This window comes from Balaenoptera acutorostrata, chromosome 3 (assembly GCF_949987535.1).
Source record: "Balaenoptera acutorostrata chromosome 3, mBalAcu1.1, whole genome shotgun sequence".
NCBI lineage: Eukaryota > Metazoa > Chordata > Mammalia > Artiodactyla > Balaenopteridae > Balaenoptera > Balaenoptera acutorostrata.
Window position 1 is genome coordinate 136,067,042 of NC_080066.1, and position 17,933 is coordinate 136,084,974.

Here is a 17,933-nt window from a genome sequence, read left to right on the forward strand (position 1 = left end):
AACTTCCAAAACTATGTTGAATAATAGTGGTGAGAGTGGGCAACCTTGTCTTGTTCCTGATCTTAGTGGAAATGGTTTCAGTTTTTCACCATTGAGAACAATGTTGACTGTGGGTTTGTCATATATGGCCTTTATTATATTGAGGTAAGCTCCCTCTATGCCTACTTTCTGGAGGGTTTTTATCATAAATGGGTTTTGAATTTTGTCAAAAGCTTTTCCCGCATCTATTGAGATGATCATATGATTTTTCTCCTTCAGTTTGTTAATATGGTTTATCACATTGATTGATTTGCATACATTGAAGAATCCTTGCATTCCTGGGATAAACCCACTTGATCATGGTGTATGATCTTTTTGATGTGCTGTTGGATTCTTTGTGCTAGTATTTTGTTGAGGATTTTTGCATCATCAGTGATACTGGCCTGTAGTTTTCTTTTTTTGTGACATCTTTGTCTGATTTTGGTATCAGAGTGATGGTGGCCTCGTAGAATGAGTTTGGGAGTGTTCCTCCCTCTGCTGTATTTTGGAAGAGTTTGAGAAGGATAGGTGTTAGCTCTTCTCTAAATGTTTGATAGAATTCCCCTGTGAAGCTATCTGGTTCTGGGCTTTTTTTTGGTTGGAAGATTTTTAATCACATTTTCAATTTCAGTGCTTGTGATTGGCCTGTTTATATTTTCTATTTCTTCCTAGTTCAGTCTCGGAAGGTTGTGCTTTTCTAAGAATTTGTCCATTTCTTCTTGGTTGTCCATTTTATTGGCATATAGTTGTTTGTAGTAATCTCTCATAAACCTTTGTATTTCTGCAGTGTCAGCTGTTACTTCTCCTTTTTCATTTCTAATTCTATTGATTTGAGTCTTCTCCCTTGTTTTCTTGATGAGTCTGGCTAATGGTTTATCAATTTTGTTTATCTTCTTAAAGAACAAGCTTTTAGTTTTATTGATCTTTGCTATCATTTCTTTCATTTCTTTTTCATTTATTTCTGATCTGATCATTATGGTTTACTTCCTTCTAACTTTGGGGGGTTTTTGTTCTTCTTTCTCTAATTGCTTTAGGTGTAAGGTTAGGTTGTTTATTTGATATGTTTCTTGTTTCTTGAGGTGGGATTGTATTGCTATAAACTTCCCTCTTAGAACTGCTTTTGTTGCATCCCATATGTTTTGGGTCATCGTGTTTTCATTGTCATTTCTCTAGGTATTTTTTAATTTCCTCTTTGATTTCTTCAGTAATCTCTTGGTTATTAATAGTGTATTGTTTAGCCTCTATGTGTTTGTATTTTTTACAGATTTTTTTCCTGTAATTGATATCTAGTCTCATAGTGTTGTGGTCAGAAAAGATACTTGATATCATGTCAGTTTTCTTAAATTGACCAAGGCTTGATTTGTGACCCAAGATATGATCTATCCTGGAGAATGTTCCATGAGCACTTGAGAAGAAAGTGTACTCTGTTGTTTTTGGACAGAATGTCCTATAAATATCAATTAAGTCCATCTTGTTTAATGTATCATTTAAAGTTTGTGTTTCCTTATTTATTTTCATTTTGGATGATCTGTCCATTGGTCCGAGTGGGGTGTTAAAGTCCCCTACTATGATTGTGTTACTGTCGATTTTCCCTTTCATGGCTGTTAACATTTGCCTTATGTATTGAGGTGCTCCTATGTTGGGTGTATAAATATTTACAATTGTTATATCTTCTTCTTGGATTGATCCCTTAATCATTATGTAGTGTCCTTCTTTGTCTCTTATAATAGTCTTTATTTTAAAGTCTATTTTGTCTGATATGAGAATTGCTACTCCAGCTTTCTTTTGGTTTCCATTTGCATGGGCTATCTTTTTCCATCCCCTCTCTTTCACTCTATATGTGTCCCTAGGTCTGAAGTGGGTCTCTTGTAGACAGCATATATATGGGTCTTGTTTTTGTATCCATTCAGCCAGTCTATGTCTTTTGGTTGGAGCATTTAATCCATTTACATTTAAGGTAATTATCGATATGTATGTTCCTATTACCATTTTCTTAACTGTTTTGGGTTTGTTTTTGTAGGTCTTTTCCTTCTCTTGTGTTTCCTGCCTAGAGAAGTTCCTTTAGCATTTGTTATAAAGCTGGTTTGGTGGTGCTGAATTCTCTTAACTTTTGCTTGTCTGTAAAGTTTTAATTTCTCCTTCAAAGCTGAATGAGATCCTTGCTCGGTAGAGTAATCTTGGTTGTAGTTTCTTCCCTTTCATCACTTTCAATATGTCCTGCCAATCCCTTCTGGTCTGCAGAATTTCTGCTGAAAGATCAGCCGTTAACCATATGGGGATTTCCTTGTATGTTATTTGTTGCATTTTGCTTGTTGCTTTTAATATTTTTTCTTTCTATTTAATTTTTGATAGTTTGATTAATATGTGTCTTGGCATGATTCTCCTTGGATTTATCCTGTATGGGACTCTCTGTGCTTCCTGGACTTGATTGATGATTTCCTTTCCTATCTTAGGGAAGTTTTCAACTATAATCTCTTCAAATATTTTCTCAGACTCTTTCTTTTTCTCTTTTTCTGGGACCCTTACAATTCGAATGTTGGTGCGTTTAATGTTGTCCCAGAGGTCTCTGAGACTGTCCTCAATTCTTTTCATTCTTTTTTCTTTATTCTGCTCTGCGGTAGTTATTTCCACCTTTTTTCTTTATTCTTCTCTGTGATAGTTATTTCCACTATTTTATCTTCCAGGTCACTTATCCATTCTTCTGACTCAGTTTTTCCATTATTGATGCCTTCTAGAGAATTCTTAATTTCATTTATTGTGTTGTTCATCATTGTTTGTTTGCTCTTTAGTTCTTTTAGGTCCTTGTTAAACGTTTCTTGTATTTTCTCCATTCTATTTACAAGATTTTGGATCATCTTTACTATGATTACTGTGAGTTCTTTTTCAGGTAGACTGCCTATTTCCTCTTCATTTGTTTGTTCTGGTGGGTTTTTACCTTGCTCCTTCATCTGCTGTGTATTTCTCTGTCTTCTCATTTTGCTTCACTTACTGTTTTGGGGGTCTCCTTTTGGCAGGCTGCATGTTCATAGTTCCCCTTGTTTTTGGTGTCTGCCCCTTTGCTTAAGGTTGGTTCAGTGGGTTGTGTAGGCATCCTGGTGGAGGAGACTGGTTCCTGTGTTCTGGTGGATGAGGCTGGATCTTGTCTTTCTGGTGGGCAGGACTGCATCAGTGGTGGGTTTGGGGGTGTCTGTGAACTTAGTATGATTTTAGGCAGCCTCTGTGCTAGTGGGTGGGCTTGTGCTCCTGTCTTACTAGTTGTTTGGCATGGGGTGTCCAGCACTGGAGCTTGCTGGTCGTTGAGTGGAGTTGCGTGTTAGCGTTGAGATGGCGATCTCTGGGAGAGCTCTCATCAATTGATATTATGTGGGGTTGGGAGGTCTCTGGTGGACCAATGTCCTGAACTCGGCTCTCCCACCTCAGAGGCTCAGGCCTGACACCCAGCCAGAGCACCAAGACCCTGTCAGCCACACGGCTTCCTGTGCTCCTTCCTGCACCAGGAGAAAAGCGTGCCCCTGTGCCGATGCTCTTCCACCTGGGCCTTCTGTTCAAGGTGTTGGAAGGGCCATGCTCCCTCTGAAGGCTCTTAGTATTTTTTGGTGTGTGTTCACTTGTTTCTTCCTCTGTACCTTCAAACAGGTGCAGATTTCTCTTTCACATCACTTTCTGGAGGTGGGCAGGTGATTCAGAGTGGGTGAGCGGCTCTACTCCATGAAATCATCCAGGACCTCTGATGCCTTCTGCCTCGTTCTGACATCCCTCAGGACCCATGGCTTTTTATTCATTGCATAAGCAAGGCTATTCATATGTTTGCTGATAATGGGTATAATTCAAGATTTTAAGGATAAAAATAAAATATAAATATGTTATTTCCTCCCTTACTAGGCATATTTTCTAGTTTTTCCCCCTTTGCCAAATGAAAAATACCAATCATAGCTCTTAGACTCAATGCAGTTTAATTTGGCTTAAAAATTTGGATGATGGCAGAAAGGAATAATGCCATTTGGAGGAGGTAGACAAAGTTTTTTCTCAATCATTCATTGTTTATCAACCTCCCACTACCACTTCCCTCCCTGTCTACTGCCTTCCAAAGTCTGAAAGGCACTTTATGGGAGGAAAAATTCTCTGCGTGGAACTGTGAGTTGATTCTGTTATTTGGCTGTTTGACTGGCTGACTGCTTGGTAAGAGAAAGAAAGATCAAAGACTTATAAAGACCTCCAGTCAAGATGTCAAAAGAGGTTCATGCTTTGATGCATCCGAGTGTAAAACATGTAGCAAAAGTGTATTTATTAATATGAGCCATATAAAATTGCTAATATTTGACCATTTTGCCAATAAACTGGCAATTTCATATGGTTCAGTCAAATAATATAAAAAGAGAGAGGGAAAATCAAAATGACATAAGCCAAGATCAAAAATAAGATAAACATAGTTTAAGACCAGATTTGGAAAAGAATCACAGAGTAATGAAAGGGGCTGAAAGCGCTAGGCTATGTGGGTTCCTGGACTCATACAGTGGCATATAAAATTTGGCTTTTGTGGGGTAATGGGGATTTAAAGTTCTCCAAGCATGATCCCTAAAGCTCACTCCTTGAATTAGCGGAGCTACCTTGATCCTGAGAGGGGTCTGAGAAAAGCTACTTTCAATTGCTGATTAGGACAATGGCTCCTGATAAGCTACAGGTCTAGGAAGATAGGAAGACCTAGAGACATTCTCCCAACCTGGAGCTGAACTAAGCCACTGGCTGGCTAAGTAAATCTGCATATTGTCAATATCATGTCAGGGCAAGAAAACGGAATTGTTATCATATGACCAGATCTGGGAGCTGAGTAATGATATCCACAAAACCACTGCACAAGGAAAACTGAGCACAGAAGGAGAATGAGAAAGACGATTACTAAAAATTGACTTCAAAGTCAAATTCCAAAATACAAAAAGAAATTTAATGCTAACAGAGATAGCCAACTTTAAAATCTTTAATATGAATTTATTCTAGAGGAAATTGATTTTTTAAATAAAAGTTTGATCAAAGACTTCAAACCATGAAACAAAACAAAGGATAAATTAAATAAGAATGGGAAAAGAAATTATCAGAAAATTTCAAAATTAAAAAAATAGTCATTGAAATAAAAACTTAACAGATGCAGTGCAGTTTACTATAGACTGGAAAAACTGAAGAAACAATGCACTGGCAATTCATCCAGAACACAGCACATAGAGACAGAAGTTGTGACAAACAGTTAAAGACTATAGGATAAACTGAAATTCTCCAACATACATTTAATAGAAGTTCTAGAAAAAGAAAAGAGAAAGAGTAGTGGAGAGTAATGGTTTAAAAAGATAGTAACTTTGACTTCAGTTAAAAATGCATTTACTGCTGCTTCTTGTTAAGACTTTACTAAAATGACAGTAAAGCATTAAAAGGATGTAAATCTGCAAAGTTATAGATAGGAGAAAAGAAAAAGACAAAATTTCAGAAGTTGAAAAGTAAATGAATAAATTGTAACAGCTGGCAGATGGGAGTTTATTAAATCTAATCTCAAAAGGGAGAAGTCAACAATAACCAAGCTAATTTGCACCTCAAAATAAAAGAATGGTTCAGAAATTTGAGGAGTGGTTAACTCTAAAAGAAGAATTGGTTGAAAGTCTTCATAAGAAGATCCCTTTCTCACCAGGTACAGCCAGGTTACCACCTCTCCTCACTCCCTAGAAGAAGACTGAAGTTTTTCTTTATGAAGACATTTACTGAGAGATTCTGGAATCAAAGGAAAGAGGCACAGATTAAATAGTTCAAGTACAATTCCAAGTACTAAATAAAAAATGTTTCTAGATTGAAAAATATCCACTAAATTTCACCTCCCTGCCAAAAGAAAAAGGCCCATGTCAATGTGTGCTACTTTCAAATTTCTGGGCCCTGGAGATTCAGAAGAGATTCTAATATAATTCAAACACATTTTTTTAAAATTAATTAATTTATTTAGGCTGTGTCCAGTCTTCGTTGCAGCACGTGGGATCTTTCATTGCGGTGCGCGGGCTTAGTTGCCCCATGGCATGTGGGATCTTAGTTCCCTGACCAGGGATTGAACCGGTGTCCCCTGCATTGCAAGATGGATTTTCAACCACTGGACCACCAGGGAAGTGCACCAAAAACAATTTTTAAAAATTGAAGTATAAAGTATCAGGAATAAGAGGCTTTAAACTGCTCAACAGCAAATTCTAAGAAAATGATTTCCAGTTTAGAATTATATACCCAGTCAAACTATCAACAAAGTGTGAGAGAGGAATAAAGACCTTGCATTTAAAACATGCATGGTCTCAAAAAATTACTTCCTTGCACCATTCCTCAGAAAGCTATTTGAGGATATGCTCCATCAACATCAGAGCATAAACCAAAAAGGAAGAAGGCAGAGGATCCAGGAAACAGGAGATTCAATTAGAAAAGAGGAAAAGGGAATCTGCAGGATGATTAGGGGAGATTCCTGGGTGACAGCTGCCAAGCTGGGAAGCAACCAGTTCAGCCCAGAAGAGGAGGTTGAAGGGCTCTAGGAGAGATATCTGTAAGAAATAAATGAAACTACAGACTACCTGATGTATCTGATCATATTTAACCATGCTTTACAGTAGGATAATTCTAAATACATAAAAATCTAAATGAATTAAAGAACAAAGCAATACTCAAATAGGGAAAATAAAAACTTTTAAAAGAAAAAGTGTAATCACAGCATAACACATAGCTCAATTCTGAATAATATTTTAAAAGTTATAATTGGGTAAACCATTCTCTGAATGGTTTAATAATGAATATAATAAAACTACATTGGAAAGAGAGATATTGCAAAATATGTGTTTGAGGGTGAGGGTATAAGAGGGATAAATTCTTACCTTTCATGTTAGAAAGTTAATAAATCTAAAACAAAAAATCAATAAACCATATTATATGAATGTTATTTTCAATAATAGAAGTAAATTCTAAAAGAAACAGATAAAATATTTTAAAGTGGAAAGTAGCTGCTTCCAAGGAGTAAAAATGTCAGGATTGGAGAGATGTGATGCAGGAAATTGCTGGTTTTCATTATAATTCTTACACAAGTATTTTGCTTTTAAAATTATGTACATGTATTTTTTTTAGTTAGGTAAAAATTGAACTTAAAAAAACAAAGACAGTCAGTAGCTGAGAATATTTCATACTTTCAGATGACATATACTCCAAGTACTCAATAGGATCAATAAAAATAAATCCATTCCTAGACATATTATGACAAAATAGCAGAATGTCTAGGATAAACAGAAAGCTACCAAACCAAAGGAATAAAAATTAAACTAACAGAAGACTTGTCTTCAGAAACATTAAACTCTTCAGAAACAATAACCAGAACACCCTGGAGATATAATTACAAAGTATCAAGGGTGGAACAGTACTGTCAAAATATAAGTCTATACCTATCTAAACTATCATTCAGGAAAAAGACTAAGACATTTTTGAACAAAGACTAATGGGATATGTCACCTACAGATACTCACTAAAAGAACAATTAGAAGATGTACTTCAACAAAAAGAGACATGAACCCAGGGGAACAGAATGAAAAATTGATGATTGAAAATTGAATCAAATATTAATTACTTATTTTTAAAGTAATTAATTTTTATGCTTTTAAAATAAAGTAAAACTAAAACTTCAGGGAAAAATAAGATGATGTGGGGGGAGTATTAATGGATAGATCAAACTTGCTAAGTTCCTTATGTCAGAAGTAGAAGAGAAATACTAACATAGGTTTACATTTTTAAAAATTCAAGTGTATCCACCAAAAGAATAGAAGGAGTAACGCTCATATTCTGCTGGAATGTAAGATTGAGCAACAATTTAAAAAAGCAAGTTAGCAATACTTAATAAAGTTGAACCTGCACAAACTATAACACAGTAATTCCACTTCTTCATGTAGACCCCAGAGAAACTCAAAAACATGTGCAGAAGGCATGTGCAAGAAGGTTCATTGCCACATCATGATATGAGAAGTGAGAAGCAACCTAAATCTCCATCAAAGAAGAATGGTTAATAAATATGTCTTATTCCTATGATGGACTATTATGCAGCAAAGAAAAATGAATGGACTTGACTAAAACTACATGTATAAACTGTATAAATCTCAAAAAAAATAATAGGGCAGAAAACGTCCGACCTCCAAAAAGGCAAGAAACTCCCCCCGTACTTGGGTAGGGCAAAAGAAAAAAGAAATAACAGAGACAAAAGAATAGGGACGGCACCTGCACCAGTGGGAGGGAGCCGTGAAGGAGGAAAGGTTTCCACGCACTAGGAGCCCCTTCGCGGGCGGAGACTGCGGGGGGCGGAGGGGGGAAGCTTCAGAGCCACGGAGGAGAGCGCAGCCACAGAGGTGCGGAGGGCAAAGCGGAGAGGTTCCCGCACAGAGGCTCGGCGCCGAGCAGCACTCACCAGCCCGAGAGGCTTGTCTGCTTAGCCGCCGGGGCGGGCGGGGCTGGGAGCTGAGGCTCGGGCTTCGGTCGGATCGCAGGGAGAGGACTGGGGCTGGCAGCGTGAACACAGCCTGAAGGGGTTAGCGCACCACAGCTAGCCGGGAGGGAGTCCGGGGAAAAAGTCTGCAGCTGCCAAAGAGGCAAGAGACTTTTTCTTGCCTCTTTGTTTCGCGGCGGGCAAGGAGAGGGGATTCAGAGCGCCGCCTAAACGAACTCCAGAGAAGGGCGCGAGCCGCGGCTATCAGCGCGGATCCCACAGCAACAGGGGCGCAGAGGGAAAATCGGAGAGACTCCCGCACAGAGGCTCGGCGCCGAGCGGCGCTCACCAGCCCGAGAGGCTTGTCTGCTCCCCCGCCGGGGCGGGCAGGGCTGGGAGCTGAGGCTCGGGCTGCGGTCGGATCGCAGGGAGAGGACTGGGGCTGGCGGCGTGAACACAGCCTGAAGGGGTTGGCGCACCACAGCTAGCCGGGGGGGAGACCGGGAAAAGGTCTGCAGCTGCCGAAGAGGCAAGAGACTTTTTCTTGCCTCTTTGTTTCGCTGCGCGCAAGGAGAGGGGATTCAGAGCGCCGCCTAAACGAACTCCAGAGAAGGGCGCAAGCCACGGCGATCAGCGCGGACCCCAGAGACGGGCGTGAGACGCTGGGGCTGCTGCTGCCGCCTCCAAAAAGCCTGTGTGTGGGCACAGGTCGCTCTCCACGCCTCCCCTCCCGGGAGCCTGTGCAGCCCGCCACTGCCAGGGTCCCAGGATCCGGGGACAACATCCCCGGGAGAACGCACTGCGCGCCTCGAGCTGGTGCAACGTCACGCCGGCCTCGGCCGCCGCAGGCTCGCCCCGCCTCCTCCGTACCGCTCCCTCCCCGCGGCCTGGGTGAGCCAGAGCCCCCGAAGCAGCTGCTCCTTTAACCCCGTCCTGTCTGGGCGGGGAACAGACTCCCTCAGGCGACCTACACGCAGAGGCGGGTCCAAATCCAAAGCTGAACCCCAGGAGCTGTGCGAACAGGGAAGAGAAGGGGAAATCTCTCCCAGCAGCCTCGGGAGCAGCGGATTAAAGCTCCACAAACAACTTGATGTGCCTGCATCTGCTGAATACCTGAACAGACAACGAATCATCCCAAATTCAGGAGGGGGACTCTGGGAGCAGGAGATATTAATTTTTCCCCTTTTCCTTTTTTTTGTGAGTGTATATGTATATGCTTCTGGGTGAGATTTTGTCTGTATAGCTTTGCTTTACAATAGCTTTATTTTACTTCACTATATTATAGCCTCTTTCTTTCTTTCTTTCTATTTTTTCTCCCTTTTACTCTGAGCCGTGTGGACGAAAGGCTCTTGGTGCTCCAGCCAGGCATCAGGGCCGTACCTCTGAGGTGGGAGAGCCAACTTCAGGACACTGGTCCACAAGAGACCTCCCAGCTCCACGTAATACCAAACGGCAAAAATCTCCCAGAGATCTCCATCTCAACATCAAGACCCAGCTTCACTCAACGACCAGCAAGCTACAGTGCTGGACATCCTATGCCAAACAACTAGCTAGACAGGAACACAACCCCATCCATTGGCAGAGAGGCTGCCTAAAATCATAATAAGGCCACAGACACCACAAAATACACCACCAGACGTGGACGTGCCCACCAGAAAGACAAGATCTAGCCTCATCCACCAGAACTCAGGCACTAGTTCCCTCCACCAGGAAGCCTACACAACCCACTGAACCAACCTTAGCCACTGGGGACAGATACCAAAAACAACGGGAACTACGAACCTGCAGCCTGTGAAAAGGAGACCCCAAACACAGTAAGATAGGCAAAATGAGACGACAGAAAAACACACAGCAGATGAAGGAGCAGGCTCAAAACACACTGGACTTATCAAATGAAGAGGAAATAGGTAGTCTACCTGAAAAAGAATTCAGAATAATGATAGTAAGGATGATCCAAAATCTTGGGAATAGAATAGACAAAATGCAAGAAACATTTAACAAGGATGTAGAAGAACTAAAGAGGAACCAAGCAATGATGAAAAACACAATAAATGAAATTAAAAATACTCTAGATGGGATCAATAGTAGAATAACTGAGGCAGAAGAAAGGATAAGTGACCTGGAAGATAAAATGGTGGAAATAACTACTACAGAGCAGGATAAAGAAAAAAGAATGAAAAGAACTGAGGACAGTCTCAGGGACCTCTGGGACAACATTAAACGTGCCAACATTCGAATTATAGGGGTACCAGAAGAAGAAGAGAAAAAGAAAGGGACTGAGAAAATTTTTGAAGAGATTATAGTTGAAAACTTCCCTAATATGGGAAAGGAAATAGTTAATCAAGTCCTGGAAGCACAGAGAGTCCCATACAGGATAAACCCAAGGAGGAACACGCCAAGACACATATTAATCAAACTATCAAAAATTAAATATAAGGAAAACATATTAAAGGCAGCAAGGGAAAAAAAACAAATAACACACAAGGGAATCCCCATAAGGTTAACATCTGATCTCTCAGCAGAAACTCTGCAAGCCAGAAGGGAGTGGCAGGATATACTTAAAGTCATGAAGGAGAAAAACCTACAACCAAGATTACTCTACCCAGCAAGGATCTCATTCAGATTCGATGGAGAAATTAAAACCTTTACAGACAAGCAAAAGCTGAGAGAGTTCAGCACCACCAAACCAGCTTTACAACAAATGCTAAAGGAACTTCTCTAGGCAAGAAACACAAGAGAAGGAAAACACCTACAATAACAAACCCAATACATTTAAGAAAATGGGAATAGGAACATACATATCGATAATTACCTTGAATGTAAATGGATTAAATGCTCCCACCAAAAGACACAGGCTGGCTGAATGGATACAAAAACAAGACCCATACATATGCTGTCTACAAGAGACCCACTTCAGACCTAGGGACACATACAGACTGAAAGTGAGGGGATGGAAAAAGATATTCCATGCAAATGGAAATCAAAAGAAAGCTGGAGTAGCAATTCTCATATCAGACAAAATAGACTTTAAAATAAAGACTATTACAAGAGACAAAGAAGGACACTATATAATGATCAAGGGATCGATCCAAGAGGAAGGTATAACAATTGTAAATATTTATGCACCCAACATAGGAGCACCTCAATACATAAGGCAAATACTAACAGCCATGAAAGGGGAAATTGACAGCAACACAATCATAGTAGGGGACTTTAACACCCCACTTTCACCAATGGACAGATCATCCAAAATGAAAATAAATAAGGAAACACAAGCTTTAAATGATACATTAAACAATATGGACTTAATTGATATTTATAGGACATTCCACCCAAAAACAACAGAATACACATTTTTCTCAAGTGCTCATGGAACATTCTCCAGGATAGATCATATCTTGGGTCACAAATCAAGCCTTGGTAAATTTAAGAAAATTGAAATCGTATCAAGTATCTTTTCCGACCACAACGCTATGAGACTAGATATCAATTACAGGAAAAGATCTGTAAAAAATACAAACACATGGAGGCTACACAATACATTACTTAATAACGAAGTGATTACTGAAGAAATCAAAGGGGAAATCAAAAAATACCTAGAAACAAATGACAATGGAGACACGACGACCCAAAACCTATGGGACACAGCAAAAGCAGTGCTAAGAGGGAAGTTTATAGCAATACAAGCCTACCTCAAGAAACAGGCAACATCTCGAATAAACAACCTAACCTTGCACCTAAAGCAATTAGAGAAAGAAGAACAAAAAAACCCCAAAGCCAGCAGAAGGAAAGAAATTATAAAGATCAGGTCAGAAATAAATGAAAAAGAAATGAAGGAAACAATAGCAAAAATCAATGAAACTAAAAGCTGGTTCTTTGAGAAGATAAACAAAATTGATAAACCATTAGCCAGACTCATCAAGAGAAAAAGGGAGAAGACTCAGATCAATAGAATTAGAAATGAAAAAGGAGAAGTAACCACTGACACTGCAGAAATACAAAAGATCATGAGAGATTACTACAAGCAACTATATGCCAATAAAATGGACAACCTGGAAGAAATGGACAGATTCTTAGAAATGCACAAACTGCCGAGACTGAACCAGGAAGAAATAGAAAATATGAACAGACCAATCACAAGCACTGAAATTGAAACTGTGATTAAAAACCTTCCAACAAACAAAAGCCCAGGACCAGATGGCTTCACAGGCGAATTCTATCAAACATTTAGAGAAGAGCTAACACCTATCCTTCTCAAACTCTTCCAAAATATTGCAGAGGGAGGAACACTCCCAAACTCATTCTACGAGGCCACCATCACCCTGATACCAAAACCAGACAAAGATGTCACAAAGAAAGAAAACTACAGGCCAATATCACTGATGAACATAGATGCAAAAATCCTCAACAAAATACTAGCAAACAGAATCCAACAGCACATTAAAAGGATCATACACCATGATCAAGTGGGGTTTATCCCAGGAATGCAAGGATTCTTCAACATACACAAATCAATCAATGTGATACACCATATTAACAAATTGAAGGAGAAAAACCATATGATCATCTCAATAGATGCAGAGAAAGCTTTTGACAAAATTCAACACCCATTTATGATAAAAGCCCTGCAGAAAGTAGGCATAGAGGGGACTTTCCTCAACATAATAAAGGCCATATATGACAAACCCACAGCCAACATTGTCCTCAATGGTGAAAAACTGAAACCATTTCCACTAAGATCAGGAACAAGACAAGGTTGCCCACTCTCACCACTATTATTCAACATAGTTTTGGAAGTGTTAGCCACAGCAATCAGAGAAGACAAAGAAATAAAAGGAATCCAAATCGGAAAAGAAGAAGTAAAGCTGTCACTATTTGCAGATGACATGATACTATACATAGAGAATCCTAAAGATGCTACCAGAAAACTCCTAGAGCTAATCAATGAATTTGGTAAAGTAGCAGGATACAAAATTAATGCACAGAAATCTCTTGCATTTCTATACACTAATGACGAAAAATCTGAAAGTGAAATTAAGAAAACACTCCCATTTACCATTGCAACAAAAAGAATAAAATATCTAGGAATAAACCTACCTAAGGAGACAAAAGACCTGTATGCAGAAAATTATAAGACACTGATGAAAGAAATTAAAGATGATACAAATAGATGGAGAGATATACCATGTTCCTGGATTGGAAGAATCAACATTGTGAAAATGTCTCTACTACCCAAAGCAATCTACAGATTCAATGCAATCCCTATCAAACTACCACTGGCATTTTTCACAGAACTAGAACAAAAAATTTCACAATTTGTATGGAAACACAAAAGACCCCGAATAGCCAAAGCAATCTTGAGAACGAAAAATGGAGCTGGGGGAATCAGGCTCCCTGACTTCAGACTATATTACAAAGCTTCAGTAATCAAGACAGTTTGGTATTGGCACAAAAACAGAAATATAGATCAATGGAACAGGATAGAAAGCCCAGAGATAAACCCACACACATATGGTCAACTTATCTTTGATAAAGGAGGCAAGCATATACAGTGGAGAAAAGACAGCCTCTTCAATAAGTGGTGCTGGGAAAATTGGACAGGAACATGTAAAAGTATGAAATTAGAACACTCCCTGACACCATGCACAAAAATAAACTCAAAATGGATTAAAGACCTAAGTGTAAGGGCAGACACTATCAAACTCTTAGAGGAAAACATAGGCAGAACACTCTATGACATACATCACAGCAAGATTCTTTTTGACCCAGCTCCCAGAGAAATGGAAATAAGAACACAAATAAACAAATGGGACCTAATGAAACTGAAAAGCTTTTGCACAGCAAAGGAAACCATAAACAAGACCAAAAGACAACCCTCAGAATGGGAGAAAATATTTGCAAATGAAGCAACTGACAAAGGATTAATCTCCAAGATTTACAAGCAGCTCATGCAGCTCAATAACAAAAAAACGAACAACCCAATCCAAAAATGGGCAGAAGATCTAAATAGACATTTCTCCAAAGAAGATATACAGATGGCCTACAGACACATGAAAGAATGCTCAACATCATTAATCATTAGAGAAATGCAAATCAAAACTACAATGAGATATCATCTCACACCAGTCAGAATGGCCATCATCAAAAAATCTAGAAACAATAAATGCTGGAGAGGGTGTGGAGGAAAAGGAACACTCTTGCACTGTTGGTGGGAATGTAAATTGATACAGCCACTATGGAGAACAGTATGGAGGTTCCTTAAAAAACTACAAATAGAACTACCATACGACCCAGCAATCCCACTACTGGGCATATACCCTGAGAAAACCATAGGTCAAAGAGAGTCATGTACCAAAATGTTCATTGCAGCTCTATTTACAATAGCCAGGACATGGAAGCAACCTAAATGTCCATCGACAGATGAATGGATAAAGAAGATGTGGCACATATATACAATGGAATATTACTCAGCCATAAAAAGAAATGAAATGGAGGTATTTGTAATGAGGTGGATGGAGTTAGAGTCTGTCATACAGAGTGAAGTAAGTCAGAAAGAGAAAAACAAATACAGTATGCTAACACATATATATGGAATCTAAGGGAAAAAAAAAAAAAAAAAAAAGGCCATGAAGAACCTAGTGGCAAGACGGGAATAAAGACACAGACCTACTAGAGAATGGACTTGAGGATATGGGGAGGGGGTGGGGTGAGATGTGACAGGGTAAGAGAGTGTCATGGACATATATACACTACCAAATGTAAAATAGATAGCTAGTGGGAAGCAGCCGCATAGCACAGGGAGATCAGCTCGGTGCTTTGTGACCACCTAGAGGGGTGGGATGGGGAGGGTGGGAGGGAGGGAGATGCAGGAGGGAAGAGAAATGGGAACATATTGTATATGTATAACAGATTCACTTTGTTATAAAGCAGATGCTAACACACTATTGTAAGGCAATTATACTTCAATAAAGATGTTTGAAAAACAAACAAACAAACAAACAAACAAAAAATAATAATAATGTTGAGTACCAAAAATAAGTTGCAACATATGTACAAAATGATACTATTTTTATCCAGTTTGAAAACACACAAATCAATACACCTCTAAGTTGCTTATATGTAGCAAAAGTATAAACATTTCTTAAGAATTAGAAACACAAATCAAGACAGAGTTTATATCTGAAGAGTGAGGAAAGCATATAGATTTAGGGAAGGGTACTTAGGTGGCTTCATTTGCATATGTAATATTTTCTTGTTTTGTTGTTTAATATGAAGCAGTTTGAGCAAAATGGTAAGATTTATTAAACTTGGGTGGTAAGAAGACAAGTGTACAGTTTACTGTTCCTTATACTACTCTATGTTTGAGATATATCATAATTTAAATAATTTTTAATGGTTTTTATACTCAGGGGAACTGGGCCCCAACCAAAAATAATACATGAAAAGAAAGAGACTCGGAAGCCACAGAGAAGGGTAGCAAGAAAAAAATTCCACAGAAGAAATTAGCATCTCACTATTTCATAAAATCATTAATGTTTCTGTCCTGTTCATTGGTATGTTGATACCCTCTCTGGCACATAGTGGCACTTAATAAATATTGATTAAATAGTAAATTAAATTAGGATGTGCTAAGAGTGAGAAAACTAAAATACACGGGGAATGGAGGGCAGAGGCCCACAGACTAGAGCAGTGGTCTTTGAACATTTTTGTTCACATAACACCAAAAATAATTTTGAAAAACGATGTAACTCCTTGCACATTCTTAGATTGACATTCAAAAAAATGTATCGTAAGTATAAACAGTTGCAAAGGGTATAATTGCCAGGATATTGTAAATTTATTGACATTTAAAAATAACCCTTGGGCTTCCCTGGTGGCGCAGTGGTTAAGAATCTGCCTGCCAATGCAGGAGACACGGGTTCAAGCTCTGGTCCGGGAAGATCCCACATGTTGCGGAACAACTAAGCCCGTGCGCCACAACTACTGAACCTGCGTTGTAGAACCTGCGAGCCACAACTACTGAGCCCGCATGCCTAGAGCCCGTGCTCAACAACAAGAGAAGCCACTGCAATGAGAAGGCTGCACACCGCAACGAAGGGCAGCCCCTGCTCGCCGCCACCTAGAGAAAGCCCGCGTGCAGCAGTGAAGAACCAATGCAGCCAAAAATAAATAAATAAATAAATAAATAAATAAATAAATAAATAAAATAAACCTTTGCATTGCTTTCTAAAACAATATCCAAAGGAGGTGATGGATATATGTGTGGCATAGATTGTGGTGATGGTCTTAAGAGTGTATGCTTATCTCCAAACTCATCAAGTTGTGTACATTAAATATACACAGATTTTTCTATGTCAATCATACCTTAATAAAGAGGTTTTAAAAACTCCAAAGGAGTTTTAAAAACTCCAAAGGAATCTAAATATTATGGTAATCTGATACCAAGAGTTATCCACTTTAAAAAAATACAGGATGTGTTATGCATAAGAAAAAAACCTTATTGTATCAAAGATACAGCAAAGATAAATATAAAAATGAGAAAAACACATAAGCCCAGCTTTAAAAATTGGAAATTTTATATCATTTCTTTTTCTCTTTCAACTTTGCCTCCATAGAGATTTATCTTAATGTAGTATTTTTGCTTAAAAATCTTATATTTCTTACTCTATTATACTTTGCAACAAAAATGCATATATATAGAAATTTAATTTTGTAATTCCGTGTGTCCAGATCTTTAAATGATAAAATATCTTCTGGATTGGTTATCATTATAAATATTAGCAATATCAAGTTAATAAAAATTAACCAGAATGTGTTACAAATTTTGATAATTAAAGAGTAAACTTTTATTGGAAATTTATCTCAATATGGATAGTGATTTTAAAATTTTCAACTCATTCATGTATCAGTGGATGGGTATACCTATGGCTAAAATAAGTTAGGGTTCAGCATCAATTCTATTGCCATTATTGCTTTTATTGCTATAAGCTCAGAAGTAATATTAAATACAGTACAGCCATTATCCAGACAGACTCTGGGGCCAGTCTACCAATTCAAGTCCCAATTCTGTTGCTTATTAGCTCTGTGACCTTGGACAAGTAGTCGACTTCTCGAGTTTCCTTTTTCAAATGTAAATTAGGAGAATAGTAAAACTTACCTTACAGGGTTGTTGTGAGGTTTGAACAGCTTAATGCATGTAAAGTTCATAAACTAGTCCCTGGCATACAGTAAATTTCTCTTGAAGTATTTAAGCAAAGTGCTAAATTAGTAGATGGAACAGAAAGAATTTTGCTAGAGCGTGGTCACCAGTTATGTTCATTCCTTGGAGCTAGTTTCCTCCCTGGTCCCCCCACCATCACATGATGATCTATTATCCAAAATTATTTTTAATGATATATTAGGTGACAATTCCTCCTTCGTTTCTGTTGAAAGCAAAGAACTGGAAACC